The sequence below is a fragment of the Sturnus vulgaris genome, chromosome 4, assembly GCF_052056855.1.
Source record: "Sturnus vulgaris isolate bStuVul1 chromosome 4, bStuVul1.hap1, whole genome shotgun sequence".
Taxonomy (NCBI): Eukaryota; Metazoa; Chordata; class Aves; order Passeriformes; family Sturnidae; genus Sturnus; species Sturnus vulgaris.
This window is the reverse complement of record NC_142246.1, coordinates 24,229,377-24,244,596: the sequence shown is the minus strand read 5'-3', so window position 1 is coordinate 24,244,596 and position 15,220 is coordinate 24,229,377. Positions and strand designations below refer to the sequence as shown.

Here is a 15,220-nt window from a genome sequence, read left to right as displayed (position 1 = left end):
CTTATCACTGGTCATATTTCAATAGGATATGTGAAAACTGAGCTCTAGAGGAGCTTCACGTTCTCCTGGGTGGAATTCTATCAAGTATTTTCCATAATTATTAAACCTTCTTTCTCAGAAAATTTGATATAATTGGTTTCTAAACAGTAAAATTTCCTTCTTGAAATAGTGTGTACTGTTTGCTTAGAAATAGATTTGTAGGTGCATGATTTTTGGTGTGCATTTGTGATGCTCATAATGTTGTGGGGTTTTTTTGCGTGTATGTTATGATGAGGTTGCTGTATAGAACAGTCCTCTAATTCACATCAGTGTTGCAAATTAATCCCCGGTGTAATACTACTGATTTATTTGGAATAATACCAGGGATGAACTGGATGTTGTATGTCATGGTTTTTGTTTTCAGTCTTCAAGCTTCTGATGTTGTGAAAAGTAAAATAGTTTGTAAATTACTTAATACAGTTAACTGAAAATCTATGGTTTTGCTTAATTTTTTGGGTGGGGACTTTTTGTTTTACTTCTGAATACAAAATAGGGTTGAGATAAAAATAGGGTGAAAAGGTGTCAAGCACATTTTAATTTTGGTTGCTTGTTATGCATTTAGAAACTGTTTTGTGTAACGACTTTATACATTGTTTTATAATCAGATACATTTCTCTGAAATATAGCAAGATGGAAACAACACTTAAGAAAATCACCAAAATGAGAAGAGAATCATGTGAACCAGTGCCTGAACTAAATGCTTTAGTTATTTTGTTGTCTTTTTTTTTTCAGTCTGACTAATTGTCTAATTGATGAAGACTGTTGATAAGACAACACTTTATTATAATAATAATTATGATCTGCCCTGGATGGATTGTGTGTGTGCTGCTGCCTTGCCTGACAGCTGCACAAGAATCCAGCAAAGGGAGAGTGAACCTTGGAAGCCTTGTGCTCTGTACCAGGAGAGAGAAGAGATCAGGGCTACTGGCTGTAAGCTCTCCAACAGCATTAGCCAGGGCTGTGTTCCTTCTTTGCTCATAAGCTGAGCTTAATACACAAGGAGAAGGGCAGTCACTTTTCAATTTATTTCTTGCCAAATGTCCCCGTGAACCCTGACAAGGAAGCAAATATCAAGACGAAAGACTTTAGGGAGCCTATTCCAGTTTTGGACAGTGCCTGAGACTTAATTTGGTGCTAGTGAAGAGGAAACCCAGTTTTATATCCCACTGGAAAAAGCTGTACCTGCATTTGCATTTGTTATTCACAGCATGAGCATCTGCAACTAACAGCAATTGTATTATTTGTTGGTCTGTAAGTCCATAGCAGCCACATAAACTTCTTTTTCACCATTTTTCCTGAGTTCTGTGAACAATTCTGCTTCCTAGTAATGGGAGATAATAAAGTGATTGGAAACATACATAAGGATATATTCATTCTGTCCATTTTCTGAGGTCATAAGTAGCTTTAGTAGAATTATTTTCTCCCCAAGAGCTAGTAAAGAACGACAAAGGTTTAATCTGTGGTTTGTGGAACGTATTTCAGGTCTGTTTCTAAGATCTTTCAAACCTTGGTAGGTTTTTTGAGTTGAAATGATCATCTATCACTTTTCTAAAAAAAATGGTATTTACTTTATATTCTTAAACATTCGGGAAGATCAAATTCACCTAGGATACTGCATATATATTTAAATCAGTTATGAACTGCTTAATATCTGGGGATAGATCAGTAGTTGCAGACTAATTCTGGTTGAGGAACCAGAGGTTGTTTGACGCTGCTTACCAGGAGATAATGCTTCAGCCTTTGGCAACGTGTCATGACAAATTCAAAAACAGATTTCCTTCTTAGTTTGTATAAATGTTATAAAAACAAATTAAATTCTTTGCCCCTAGTGGTGTTTGAGCTATCATGTATGCAATGACAGATTCATTTGTGTACATAGTTAGTACATGGCCAGAACTTAGCCTGTACCTTGCATTGGTGGCTCAATTCTGAAAAGTGCTCATAGGTCTGTTCCACGTGTCTATTACAAATCCTATCTCTGTCTCTTAATGGTCAGTTAAAGGAGTAAACTGTAAACCTCTACACGGTAGTGAAAAGGCTCTATCAGAGAGTACCACAAGCTTTTTTTTTTTTTTTTTTTTTTTGGCTCCATGCTATTAACACTCTCACTTTAGTACACATGGGGATGACTTGGGTCAGGTTAGTGTAACATGAAGTGCATGTGCAGTTTGGGAAGGATGCTCAAACTCTTCTGCTGCTTAGTTTCACACTGCCGTAGAGGATGACATTAATTAGTTACCTGTTGATACACAATAGGTTATGGCCTTCACAGAAGTTGCATCTAACTGGAGACAGGAGACTCATGGTATCTCTCAGTACTGTTCTGTAATGCAAGATAGCCTGTGCATGCTATTACTAGTTTTTTCTTCTGGAGAATCTAATTAGTCCTAATGGATTTTATTTTTAACATCTGCTATGCAATGTGACTTAGGGGTGTTGAGTGTATTGTGCTCAGCTGAAAGCTTACTGTGCTGAACTAACATCTTTATTATAACAAGAATACAGTAATATTTCCTGAAAAGTTTGACATGCTTTCTATGTTGACACTCCTGTTTCACATATGAAAGTTTCTGTTTGCCTTTTTTCTTGTTTTTGTTTTGTAACAGGTGACATTAGCATGGATTTATGGTGCATATTTTCCACTTGAAGTCACAGCACTCTGAGATTACACTGGATGTTGTGGAAATTGTCATAAACAAGTGATAATAATGCTGTAATCAGATGGGGAATAAGCAGTTGGAAGTAGTAAATTTTAGGAGGCAGTATGGTATTTTGAAAAAAAAAATCTCAAACTCAAACAAAATAATACCAGCAATCCCCCCAAAAAACCCACCCAACAACAACAACAGTGAAACCTAACCAACAGTGCATGTGAAATACTTGGAGCTGTTAGTTGTTCTGTAATTGCCAAATGCAGTTCAGCATCCTGCTGGGATAGTGAGGGGTTGCTGGGTTGGCAGATAACCCTAAACTGCTCTTTCAAGAGCAGAGTGGTGTGAGAGCCATCCTGCAAGTGGTTACTGTGACCATGTCAAGCTCTTCTCCATCCATTGCTGCATCTTTGGTGGAGTTTTTAATATGCAGAGTGTATCTGTGCTATTTTTTTAAAATCTGGAATAAATATATGTAAGACACTGAGGAGAAAAAGAAGACCAAGAAAAAGAAAGAGAAGGGTATTACATTTCTGTGACAGATGGAGATAAATTTGGACAATTTGCTTTGAACCTGAACCAGAGCCTCAGAGATGAGAGTAAAAATTTTTGGTGGAATGGGATGATGTGCACAGAATGTGCTTGTATCACAAGCATGGTGTAGAAAAGCTTCAGATTTCTAACAGTTTCAAGATCTAGAAATGTTGCTTCTGGCAGGACTATTGAGCAAAGCCCTTTAAAGAGAGATTTTGTAGGCAGTCCTTTGACTTGGGAAAACTGACGCAGAATTTTAAGATGTTCTGTTTTATGATTTCAGCTCTACTCAATACAGCTTAAAATTAAATAAATAATCGACTGCTCCTTATCTTGTCATTCTTCCAAAATATATATCCCTGAATGCAAAAGGATGAATCAAAGTGTGAAGTCATAATTAATAATATAAGAACATTACTCTTATGCTGCCACTTGATATAATGTGTGATAATCTAGTCTACTGAAACTGGTATTCTGATGTTAGTCATCATTGCCACCAGTAGACTTTATCTCAGAATCATTTTAAAGTATGAGATTAAAAGAACTTTGAACAGATTTGACTTTTTAATAAAAAATGAAAACAACCAGCATTCCTCTACAGCTCATGTAAAGACACTGCTGCAGTAAAAAACTATGCCAGGAACCTCTTGATTTTTTTTACACGTCAATCAAAATATGCATAACTCAATAAAATGGTTTGTGATCACATTTTATCAATTGTGTCCAGTTTCTGGTCTTACTATGGTAAAATCATATTTTTAAGTATTGTGGAGCCTTTTTAATATTTAGAGCTGAGTGTTGAAAATGTTGTATGGTATTTTAAAAATAGAATTAGAGATTAACTAAGAAAATGAACTATCCTGGGTATTATATACCAGGAGCAATGCTAGATAAAGAGTAAGCAAGAATTGATGGAAGCAGCTGTTATTTCTGATGTCAGGAAATGGAAACACACTGGTTTTGATATTATCCCAGACTGGTATTTCTTGTGGATTACTTGGGGAAAAAGTGACAGTGTTAGGAAAGCTGACTTTGCTGGATCTGTAATATTTTGCAGGAGAACCACTTCTTGGTGTCAGATAATTTCATAGATTTTCAAGGATTTATGACAGTAGTTGCAAGGAAATGTTTATTTTTCCACAGTAAGGTGAGCAAATCATATTTTATTTTTTCTTTAGTGTCAATGTGAAATTCTAGTTATCTACTGTTCAAGCACAGAAGTTATGCATACAAAAGCTTTCCTTTTAATATTGTTCCAGGCAGATGATTTAAAATTAAAATATTGCTACTAATAAAATGTATTTTGCAATGCTTGCTTTCTCAGTATGATATGGCTGGTATTTCACTATGGCTGGTCTTCCCCTTTGCTGCAAATACCATATTTTTTACGCTGTGTGAGAATTTGTGTAGCAAACAAAAATTCTTTGAGATTTGCCCCAAGAGGGTGTTCCTTGATTGTCACATTATCCCCTTTCATAGTTGCACGTTTAAACACAGGTCTCCAGAAATGATGGACTGCTCAGGCAGCTCTCTCAGAGGTCCAAAGTAAAGTCCTGTGGGTGTGAGGAGGGAAGAGGCACAGCAAAGGCTCTCTCTCTCTCCCTCTCTCTCTCTCTCTCTCTCTCAATCAATCTCTCTCGCTCCAGCTGAGCACCAGCATGGCCTGGACAAAGCAGCCAGAAGTGATGGCTCGTGTTCCGGTGTGTTACCAGTTTAGGGATGAGCCCAGAATACCCAGACGGGTCAAGAAGGAAAGTGCAGAGGGTGGTGTGCACTCACCCTCTCCATCCATCTCCCCCTGCGGGGGTCCCGAGCAGCTCGGCATTGCTGTGGTGCCCCTGGAGCCAGCTCGGCTTTGTCCTGCGTTGTCCAGCAGGTCCTGGGTGTCACACACTGCTGGAGCCCTGCTCCGCCTGTGCTCCCGGATTTTTCTTCAGGTTTTCTATCTCCAGTTTTGGAGTACTTTACTGCTAGAGCCGTGTAAGAAGTCTGTTACAGTTAAGCTGGCCAGAGTTGTGTTTGCAGGGCTTTTTCACACTACAGACTGCTTATTTGCTTGGTGGTTATTTGACTGTGATTGAAAAAAGCTGGAGGCACTATACTAGCTAAGATCCTAACTTAACAAACTGATGTTATTTTTATATCCAAGGGTGATTTTGTTTCACTTCGCTTTGCAAGACTTTTATGTCCTAAAGCATGTAGAGTACTAATGCCACTCAAATCACAGCTCTTTTATAAACCGAGCCACTGGAAGTCCAGTTGGAAATCCTTTAAAAATGTATTAGGCAAATTTCATTTTTCTTTAGCAAACCAAATACTTTATAATGGATTTCCTGGGGAGGTTGTTCACTCCAGCTTGATCAAACTGCATGTTCTTTTTCAGAAGAAGTAATTTATACCCTACTTAAAATTCATATATTGAATAAACGTTAGGAGGAAAAAGTACTATATGTAAAATATCATTCTCAGCAGAGATGAAGTACTTTCATTTAAATGTTTTGTATTTTTAATTTTTGTTTTTTAAGCCAGTAATTACACATTTAGCTTTTACCTCATATAAATTCAAGAATATTCGTGAATTAATTCCTTTTGGGTTTTTTTTCTTTGACCTTAATGGAACTAATCATATATATAAGGACCAACAGTGTGTGAAACTCAGAATCAAGTTCCATTCAAAATTGTAACTTCACTGGGACTGAAGCAACAAATAGCCTTGTGCTAGTCCCTCATGTAAAGGTGAAATTCAAAGTACACAAGTGGTTATTTGGTTTCATAACTGTTTTTAATATACAGGAGTTAAGCAGTGATGATTTGTAATTTTTATGGCAACTTTAGAAACGCCATTCCATTTTGGTTGCATTTTATCAGATGTGGTAGCTAAACTTATCATATTTGTTACATATTGACAATGTAGCTTCTGAAGACAAACTAAAGGGTCCATCTTGCTGCAAGGTGCAACTCCACTCATATCATCACATCTAAATATTCTGGGGATTTCACCAGTAACAATAGCAGTGGTGTTATGAGCTTCATGATTCTAGCAACAAGATGAATACAGTGCTTTAAAAACTTCTATGCAAATACTATTTCTTTGTGAAGCTACTTGTATCTTGTCTTTCCTAGGGTTGCTCAAAAGAGGAGATATGCCTTCAGAGATATGGAACAGAGTGTTTGCCCATTCTTTCTGCCTGGCCTTAAGCAGTGTTAAAACTGCTCTGAGTTACAGCTGATGCAATGATTCCTTCATCAACATCTTGCAGCTGAGAGTAGCTGGGTCCAAATGTCGTTGTGCCCATTTCATTGTTCCCAACATGCCTGAACCCTGTGGCAGAGGCTCTGAGCAAGAGGTGCAGAGACAGGGGCTGTGCTGCTCCACTCATGTACCATGTACCTGACCTGTTTTCTGTCCCAGACACATGCACTTAGCATATAAAGAGAACCAGAGTAGCTTACAGAATAAAAAATAAATAAAACATAATAGTACTTCCTTTTGAAGGGAATGGTACAACACTTTATAAAAAATACCATAAATAACTCAATCCAGAGCCAACAAGTCAGTTACAAATGCAACTACTCATGGCAGCTAGTGCACTGAAATAGGTGTTCTGCACACCTCTTCAGGGGTAGAAGGTGTGGGCTGGAAAACTGAGGGGAAGAATCAGCATCATCCTTGACTTTTATAAATGAAAAGAAATATTCCAGGTCTTTGCTTAGTATACATTCAATTCAATGTATTGTATTTATATACAGTACTTACTGAGATATTATAGAGATCTTCTCTTTACATTAGCAGAAACATATTTTTCAGAAACTAAGTAATGTCTATTATTTTTTGCATAAGCAAACAACAATAACCTTCAGATGCATTAGTATATTTTCTCTTTCATCCTTGCTGAGTTTTACCCTTTGGTAGTATTAACAAATATTCCCAAAGAGAGAAGTGCTGGTGCTCAGGGACTCTTGTCGCATTTTGTTGTAAACATTCTCCTGCAACTGAAGTTAGTACTGAAATTGTTCTATATTTTATTGAATGTAGATGTTCAGAGGTTCTTTCAAGGGTTACAACCATGTCAGTGTATTCCAGGGAAGTTATTAAAAGTGTACTATCACTCCAAAAGCTTTGCATCAGTGAATATTTTATATATGTCACAGGGATCTGTGAAACTCTTTATTTAATGATAGGAGCAAAAAGGCCCAGTATTACATATGTTTATGATTATATAAATAATTTTTCTACAAGAGGGTAACTTTTATAAGCTCTTACTAACTATTTAATTAAATGAGATCCCTCCTCTTTTTGTTACTCAAATCATCATTAAAACCACCATACCTGCAAAACTATGAGAGCAATGACAAATGTCCATTTTGTGTATACAGAAGTATTCTTTAACACTGGTTCTTAATCCAAGCTTTTTCATTCTCATTGAAACTCATGAATACCAAATCATATGAAAATCAACTACAGAAGGGCTAGAAGGCAGATAAAATAAATCAGTAAAATTGAGTGCCAACAATTTAATCAGTGTAATGTGTAGATAATAGAGTGGAGAAAGATTAAAACTAAACAACATTTTTTGCTAGTTTTTCTTAGCAAACACATTTTCTTTCTCTTTCTTCTCACAGTCACCCTTTTATAGGCAGTCACTCCTCAGTATTGTTCTTTCCAGACAGCTGTTACTATTCTTGTTTTTAATGCCTACTGTGGCTTTTGAGCAGTTCTGAAACGAAACAGAGGCATGGCTACTCTTGCCTTTCCATCTATTTTTGTCTCTTTCCAGTGTTTGGTAATATAAATATCAGTCATTCTATCCTTCTAAAAATACCATTATACAGCTTTATACAAATGTGATCAATATTGCTGAAGCTATATGGACTTCAGGGGGAAAATAGAAAGAACAAAATAATTTATCTATTTATGATGCAAGAAAGACTGGGACTGTTGTTCAAGCAAGGTTGTTTCTGTCTTCTTTTAATTTCAAAATTTTAGAATCAAATCCCACACCTACCATTCTGTGTGACTTACCCATTTGAAGTACCCCTTCTCTGGAGAAGGAATTTTCAGAATCTCTATGTGTAGTTAAACCTTATCATATTTAAAGAGTAAAACGAAACTCTTTAAGGAGTGGAGCTAAGATCACTGTAATTAGCGATCCTGCTTGTAATTTTTACTTTCCCAGGACTTTTAGGCTTCAATTTTCTGTTACCAGTCCCTCAGAAAGCTGTGCTAATGCACCTGTCTTAATGTTGTCATAGCTTGTAAATATACATTTCTCATCTTCACACTGTCAGCTTGTTTCTGAGGATACAGGAAATGAATATAACCTCTCTAAATCTTATACACACAAAGAGACACAGTCTGTGTGGTTTTGCTCCCCCCAAAACATAGGGAGTAGCAGATAATGACATCCTTTGGCTTCAAAAGAATCTTGTAATTCTTTGGGATAGAAGGGAAAAACTTTTCAGCACTGTTTTTTATTTAGATACTTGAAAACTATTGGAATTTTTAAAGTTTAACTTTATAACCTGCCAGGTTTATAACTTATATGACTTTTAGCTGCCTAGCACTTCAGCCTCCAGTCATAACAACACTCACATTTTTATTCCTGCTTTCAGTATTTATTTTTTCCACCTGTAGCTGAAGTAGTTTGGTGTCTAAATTGGTGGAATTATGCCCCTAAATAATTGCATCTGTGATCACATTTGATTACAGGAAGCAGAGTGTTCTTGTGGCAGAGGAGATTAGGTTAAACGCTGTCTGTCTAATCAATTCCCCAGCGACCGTCTCCTGGCAGTGCTTCCTTCCTAAATCCCATTTCTAGGGATTTCATGAATAAAAGCTGCATGGCTTGTGCAAGGCCATGTCTTCAGAGGATGGTTTTGCTTTCCTGATTTGAGAAATTATGGACTTAGGAGCGAGGCTGAACGTTGCCAAAATCTTTTGGGTGGGCTTGGCAAGGTGGGTGTAAGGCTGTGGGGAACGTGGAGCGTGTCTGTGCTGCTGCCTTGGGGTCTGCCATCCCGAGGGGGGACAGCTGGAGTGGATGGGGCAGGCTGGGGAAACCCAGTGGGTCTGTCAGGGCTAGCACAGCCCTGGGGGTGTTCCATGGGTGGGTGTGTGTGTATACATATATATATATATATGTATTTGTTGGTATTCACAGAACCATGACAGCCCTCTGTGAATAACAGCAAATAAAGCCAAGAGCTGTGTTCTCCAGCTGACCCCTGGCTAGGCACCATAATCACAGGTGTGCTTCAGTGCCAGAGCAATGAGTCAGGGTGGGGCATTCCGCAATTTAAAAACTTGTTGTAGTGCAAAATACGTGAGAAATAGCTCCTTGGTTTATTTTTATCCAGCAAAACCAATAGATTCTTGGTCAAAGGCACCAGTAAGACCAGAGTCTAACTAATTAATATTTATGCAATGGAATGGCACACCGTTTGTGTTCCTGCAACCATGCTGCTGAAGCAGCTTAAATTCAACAGTAACCTCAAACTTAATATAATTAGTCTAAATATTCTTTATTTGTTTCCAAAGTATGGAGGGACAAAAGCAGTTGTTATAAGCAATAAATAACCTGAGATTAAAAAAATTGGGGAAAAATTATTTGCTTTTTAGACTACAGCAAAAAGTTTTATTTATAATTAATATTAATGCAAGACTTTTTGTATTGTCACACATGATGCATAAAGGTACGAAGGAACCTGGAGTGGTTGCTTAGCTACATTTTCTAAACATGGTAAAAATATTCTGGATATTGAGAAGATATCCTTTTTTTTTTAAATGTTTTAATTCATGATTTTGGAACCAAGATTATCCTCTGTCATCATAGTGAGATTACTAGCAAAAATAGCTAATCTTTTTAATGAACCATGTAATTAATCACGTTTGAGAATAATATGAGACTAAAATTGATCTCCAAATCAATGGTTTCAATCTTGAATGTATTTTCAGGAAATCCAGTCAAGTTCAGTGAAAATTTTCATCTGCACTTTGAGTGCCAGGCAAGCAGCAGGGATAGACAAATTTGAATTTAGACTGCTGGTTTGGAAAATTTACTTTTTCTTATCACCTCTGTGACTGGCAGTAAACCACACTTATTTCTTTCCTTCCTTATCCCGTGATTATAGCGTAGGTTTAGCAATCCAGAAATTGACATTTTATGAACATTTGCCTTGATTTCTAGCACTGGTTAGGTCTCATTCATTAATTTGCTCAATTAAGTCAGTGTGTAACAGTGAAAACAGTGCTAGTAAAAGCTATTTACTCTATTATCAAGCAGTCATATAGCAAGATTATTGCAAATTACTAGACAATTACTGCTGGTCCAGAGCATGTTGTCATAATTTTTATTTAAAAAGGTATATGGTTTTAGACTGTGGACCAGGAAATTAGGAGTGTTAAATGTTACATGTGGTAGGCACATAACACTCAGCCTTCAAGCTTCCTGATAGCCTTAAAAGTTCTTGATAAAAGGCAGAACATTTCCTCCATTGAGGAGGTGTTGGAACAGTCTGTGCAGTGATGCTGTGCATGTTGTGCACACTTTGAGGCTTTCAGGACTTGTCTGGATCAAGCCCTGCTAATCTGATCCAGTCTCATACCTGGTCATGCTTTTGAGCAGGAGGTTGGAATACTCCTAAGTTATCTTGTGGTTCTCTTCTCTGATGTGATTTACATTGACGTTGGCTGTTTGAAAACACTTCTCAGAAAAGAAGTGAACTGCTGCAGGTAAATTAAGTAGATGCTAGAAAGCTATAAATTCTGATTATTCTCAAAGTCAAAAATTTCAAAGCTTTAGCTTTCTGTTGTCTTTTTACTTACATCACTGTGTGCTATCAGAATGGAAACAATTGCATTAGGATAAAGTTTCTTATAGGACTTTCTGTCCCAAATTCAAAACCGTAGAATGTTAAATAGGCCACCGTTAAGAAAGTATCTGAAAAAGTAATCAAACTGCATATTGGATAACACTGTGGTTGTTGATCACATGTTGCTTGTAGAAAGAACTCTCACAAATTTAGAAATTCACCACTGTTTAAAACTTTAATAATTTTTATTGTCATTCTGGTGCTCTCTCTCATAAACATGCCAGACTGCCTTGGTTTTCTTTGGGTTTCTCTCCATTTTGATGGTTTTAATCAGTGTTGAGTTGTGACATATTTTCAGTCTCTGTATTTTTCCCCCAGCATAGCTTGAATCAAATTATGTAGCAACTGCAAAAATGCTGAAGAGAGTTATTTTGGTAGCCTTTTTTACTATTAAAAAATAACAGTAAAGGAAATATGAACAACATGGAGTTAGTTGTTAGCAATACACTGCAGAATGGATTCATAGCCTAAACAAGGTAGTTAATTATTAGGATATTTCAATAGTTTACATTTTTTCCTTCTTGAAATTTTAATGTAAGAATAGAACATGAGGCATTAGTAACTAGGATTATTAAAAAATAAAAAGTTGGATATTCCTCTTGCTTTTCCCACATTACTGAAAAGATTGCTGAAGTGATGTAGCTGAAGGTTCTTTGTGCTGTTTAAAATTCCCTTATGACAACAAACTAAAACAGAAATATTGCTTGCTTTGACTGACACCTAATAGATAAATATAGATACATGTTCATAGAGAAGCAGCATAATAAAAAGATCTTAAGTAAGTTCTTGTGTCAGTTGTAGGTTGTCAAAACACCCAATATCAGTGAAATTGTGTCAGTTATGCCTAGTAATATGTTTTCTTCTCAAAAGTTATTCTTCTAGGTGGGGCATATGTTATTAAGGTATAGTGTATTTCCATTTACTGCAATGGATTGGGAAGATTGGTATAGATACTCTTGTTATGAGCTCACCTGCATCCACTTTGAGAACATCTGGATGTCTTGATGGTGTCAGCTAGTCTGTCCCTCTGTGTCCACATTAAATATACATCAAAACTTAAGTGACACGGTATTTAAAACCCTTTGGCTTGTGTTGCCTGAACTTTCAGTCATTGATGTAGTTTGTATTCCAAAGAGGGTTTTGTTCAGGATGATACACAATATCTGTACCAGTCAAACATAAAACTGTCTTGCTACAGCTCTGGAAAGAAGTCTGCAACAGGGTTACTCAAGTGTTTAAAATTCTTGTGATCATAACAGCGGTAATATAGAGATTACAACAAGTTGTAGGAATACTAAATAATAAAAAGGTGTTTATAATCACTGGTCTTTATGAAGGCTCTGTAACTTTTGTAAATTTATCCTATCTATGCTCCATTGGCTCATGTCACGTGTACTTAATTTCATCTGCACAAAGCTGGTCCAAGCGAAACAGGTCAAATCCTTTGCATGTTCATTGAACAATTGCAGGTAATTTCACAGGACATAAAACAAAGGAAACTGGGGCTGCATGGACAGGAATGTTTGGAAGGCAAGAGAAAATCTTCAGCTAGTACACAAAGTGGCAAAATCCAAAAGTTTCTGATTTTCTGGTCTTGCAGACTTCTATGTTATAATGCTTTCCATATAACATGATTAGAGACTCAAGTCTTGAAACTGTAAATTTGCAGTAAAATGTGTGGCAATTAAGAATAAGCTCTTTTCTTCCAAGAGAGTCCTACCATTAAATACTGTAGAATTTTAGTTTCACAGAGATGCACCAAATGAGGCTACTGGGACTAAGGGCTCTGCTGAGTTTGTCTGACATGATGCAGTACCATCTAATGGAATCCATTGCAGCCTACCAGGTCAGGGATTTTCCTTAAACGGAGAACTTCTGTGCTTTACCATAAAGTGGAATGATTAATGTTATGCATATCATGTGTGGGTATTCAAAATTGATGGAAGTCAATAGAATTTCATCTGCCTTTTTGTAAATGCTCTTTATTTTTTTTTCCCCCCTTTCTATTTTTCCTCTTTCTTTGTTATATTGATTTTCCACACTAGATGGCAGTGCCTTAGCACTAGTGCATGACAGGGGGAATTGATTTAATTTATCCAGGGAGGGAAGAAATCCTTCTGTTTCATGTTTCCTTCTACATACATAGCTTAAAGAATTACAGGTGGGAGTCTGGATTTTGATGAACCACATATGGATGGGCAAAACAAAATGCAAATTTTGCCCCCCTTTTTCTTTGTACAAATGGAAGTCTATTCAAGCTGATCGAACTAGGCTTGCATTGGCTGGATGTGAGAACTGGGGCTATCTTTCAGTGCTGTCCCCAAGGAATTGCATTCATAGAAACTTCAAGTGAAAAGCTGTATTGAGTTAGAGCTGAGAGTGCAGCCAGACTCTGAGCAGATTGCCTCACAGTTTTGAGCCATATGTTGTCTATACTGAGAAGTCAGTGAGAGAAAACACAGCTTCCTTCTCTTTCCAAGAAAACCAAATGCTGGAGGGGTGGTGGTGGAGATCTGAGAGGTGCTGGGGTGCACCTAGATATTGCTGTTTTAGTGCTGGAATACTGCCAGGGCTCATAATTCCACCTATGAGCTGGGATGCAAATCTGGATTGAGTGTTAATTGAAAGACTGGAGGTTTGCTGATTTGAAGTATTTTAACTAAAGGTTGTTGGAATAAAGATTGAGAGGACATCATGATTAAAAACCAATGGGCTCTGGAAGATGCAGTAAATGTGGCAGTAATAGGTGAAGGCTAAAAGCTGTAAGTTTATAGTTGGAGTTCAATTTTAAATTAGGAAACAATGTTCAAAATTTATGAATGAGATCCTTGAAAACAGAGGGTTGTTAAAGTTGTTCATATTTTCAACCTTCTTCAAAGAAAACCTCCAGTTAATCCTCTGAAAAGAGGAGATGGGAATTTTTAAAACAATAAATACCAAGAGATCCTGCAGTGAGGACAAAAGAAATAGACATGTCATTATCAGGGGAAATTAAACACCTTAAAATACAAGAATAGGAAGAAAAAAAGAAGAGACCTGACATAGGATTGATTGACTATGGAAAATAGCTGAAAGAAAGAAGGTATAAAAGCAGCTGAAAAAACCCAAAAAATTATAAAGTCAAGAGTTGTCAAAGACATTTTCTCTTCGTAAAATTTATGAAGAGTATTCTCATTGTATGGTTTGTTCAAAAATAAGCTGACTTCAAGTTTCAGTCCTATTTATACTTCACAAAGGTAAATTTGATGCAATACTTTCCCCTTTTTCATTGCAGTTAAACATTTAAGAATCTAGAAGGCTCTTGCCTGAGGCTGGGAAGTGTACTGCCATGAATATATTTTCTTAAAGAAAATTTAACTTAACTTGGTGTCTCCTGGGACCTCACTGCATGCAGCTTCTGCCTTATTTATTCGGTTTTATTTTTTTCTACATCCGTCCTGAATGAGGTGGATAAAACCAAATTGAAATACAGGAAAACAAATTTTCTCTTAATTTTTTACTGGATCTCCCATAGCTGAAATTTCGTAAGGAAGGAAAGAAGGAAGGAAGGGAAGGAAGGCCGGCCAAATAAATGTTTATCTGTCTTCTACTGTAGCATTCACAGAAACGGAATATTTTTTCAAAATATGCTGCTATTTGCTGTCATTTTTTGCGTGTCACAAAAAGTGATAGTCCTGTCTGAAATTTATTACATAACTCTGCCAGAGCAGAAGATGCAGATGGCTTACTACAAAAATGCAATTCAAATTATATTTGATAGTACTGCTCAGATGATTCCTTGCTAGTTAGGGGAAGCAACAAATGGTTCTAAGTTGGTGCAGGGAAATGAGCCTGAGTCTTGGGGCAGTTATGTGGGAGATAGAAGTTGCCAGTTCTTTAAATCAGAGAGAACAAATAATTGCATATAGAATTTCCACCTCCCAGATGAGTTTTCTGTCAGGTTAAATTGCCAAGGGATGTACCTATTCATTTTGCAACAGGGATTTTTTTCCTTCTGAATATGAATATAAATATCTTCCCTCAGAGATTTTCATAAAACAAAAACTTGCCTTCCAATTTGGCTTCTTCACATCAGTAGAAAGAACGACACTGAGTTGTTTGAGGAAAAATGATTTATATGGACA

The 15,220-nt window shown here is 36.8% G+C and overlaps 1 protein-coding gene across 1 annotated transcript in view; it reads left to right on the top strand.

Annotated features, from left to right (window-relative positions):
- Positions 1-15,220, top strand: part of KCTD8 (potassium channel tetramerization domain containing 8) — a 91,184-nt gene that overhangs the window by 2,189 nt on the left and 73,775 nt on the right. The window lies entirely within an intron of this gene.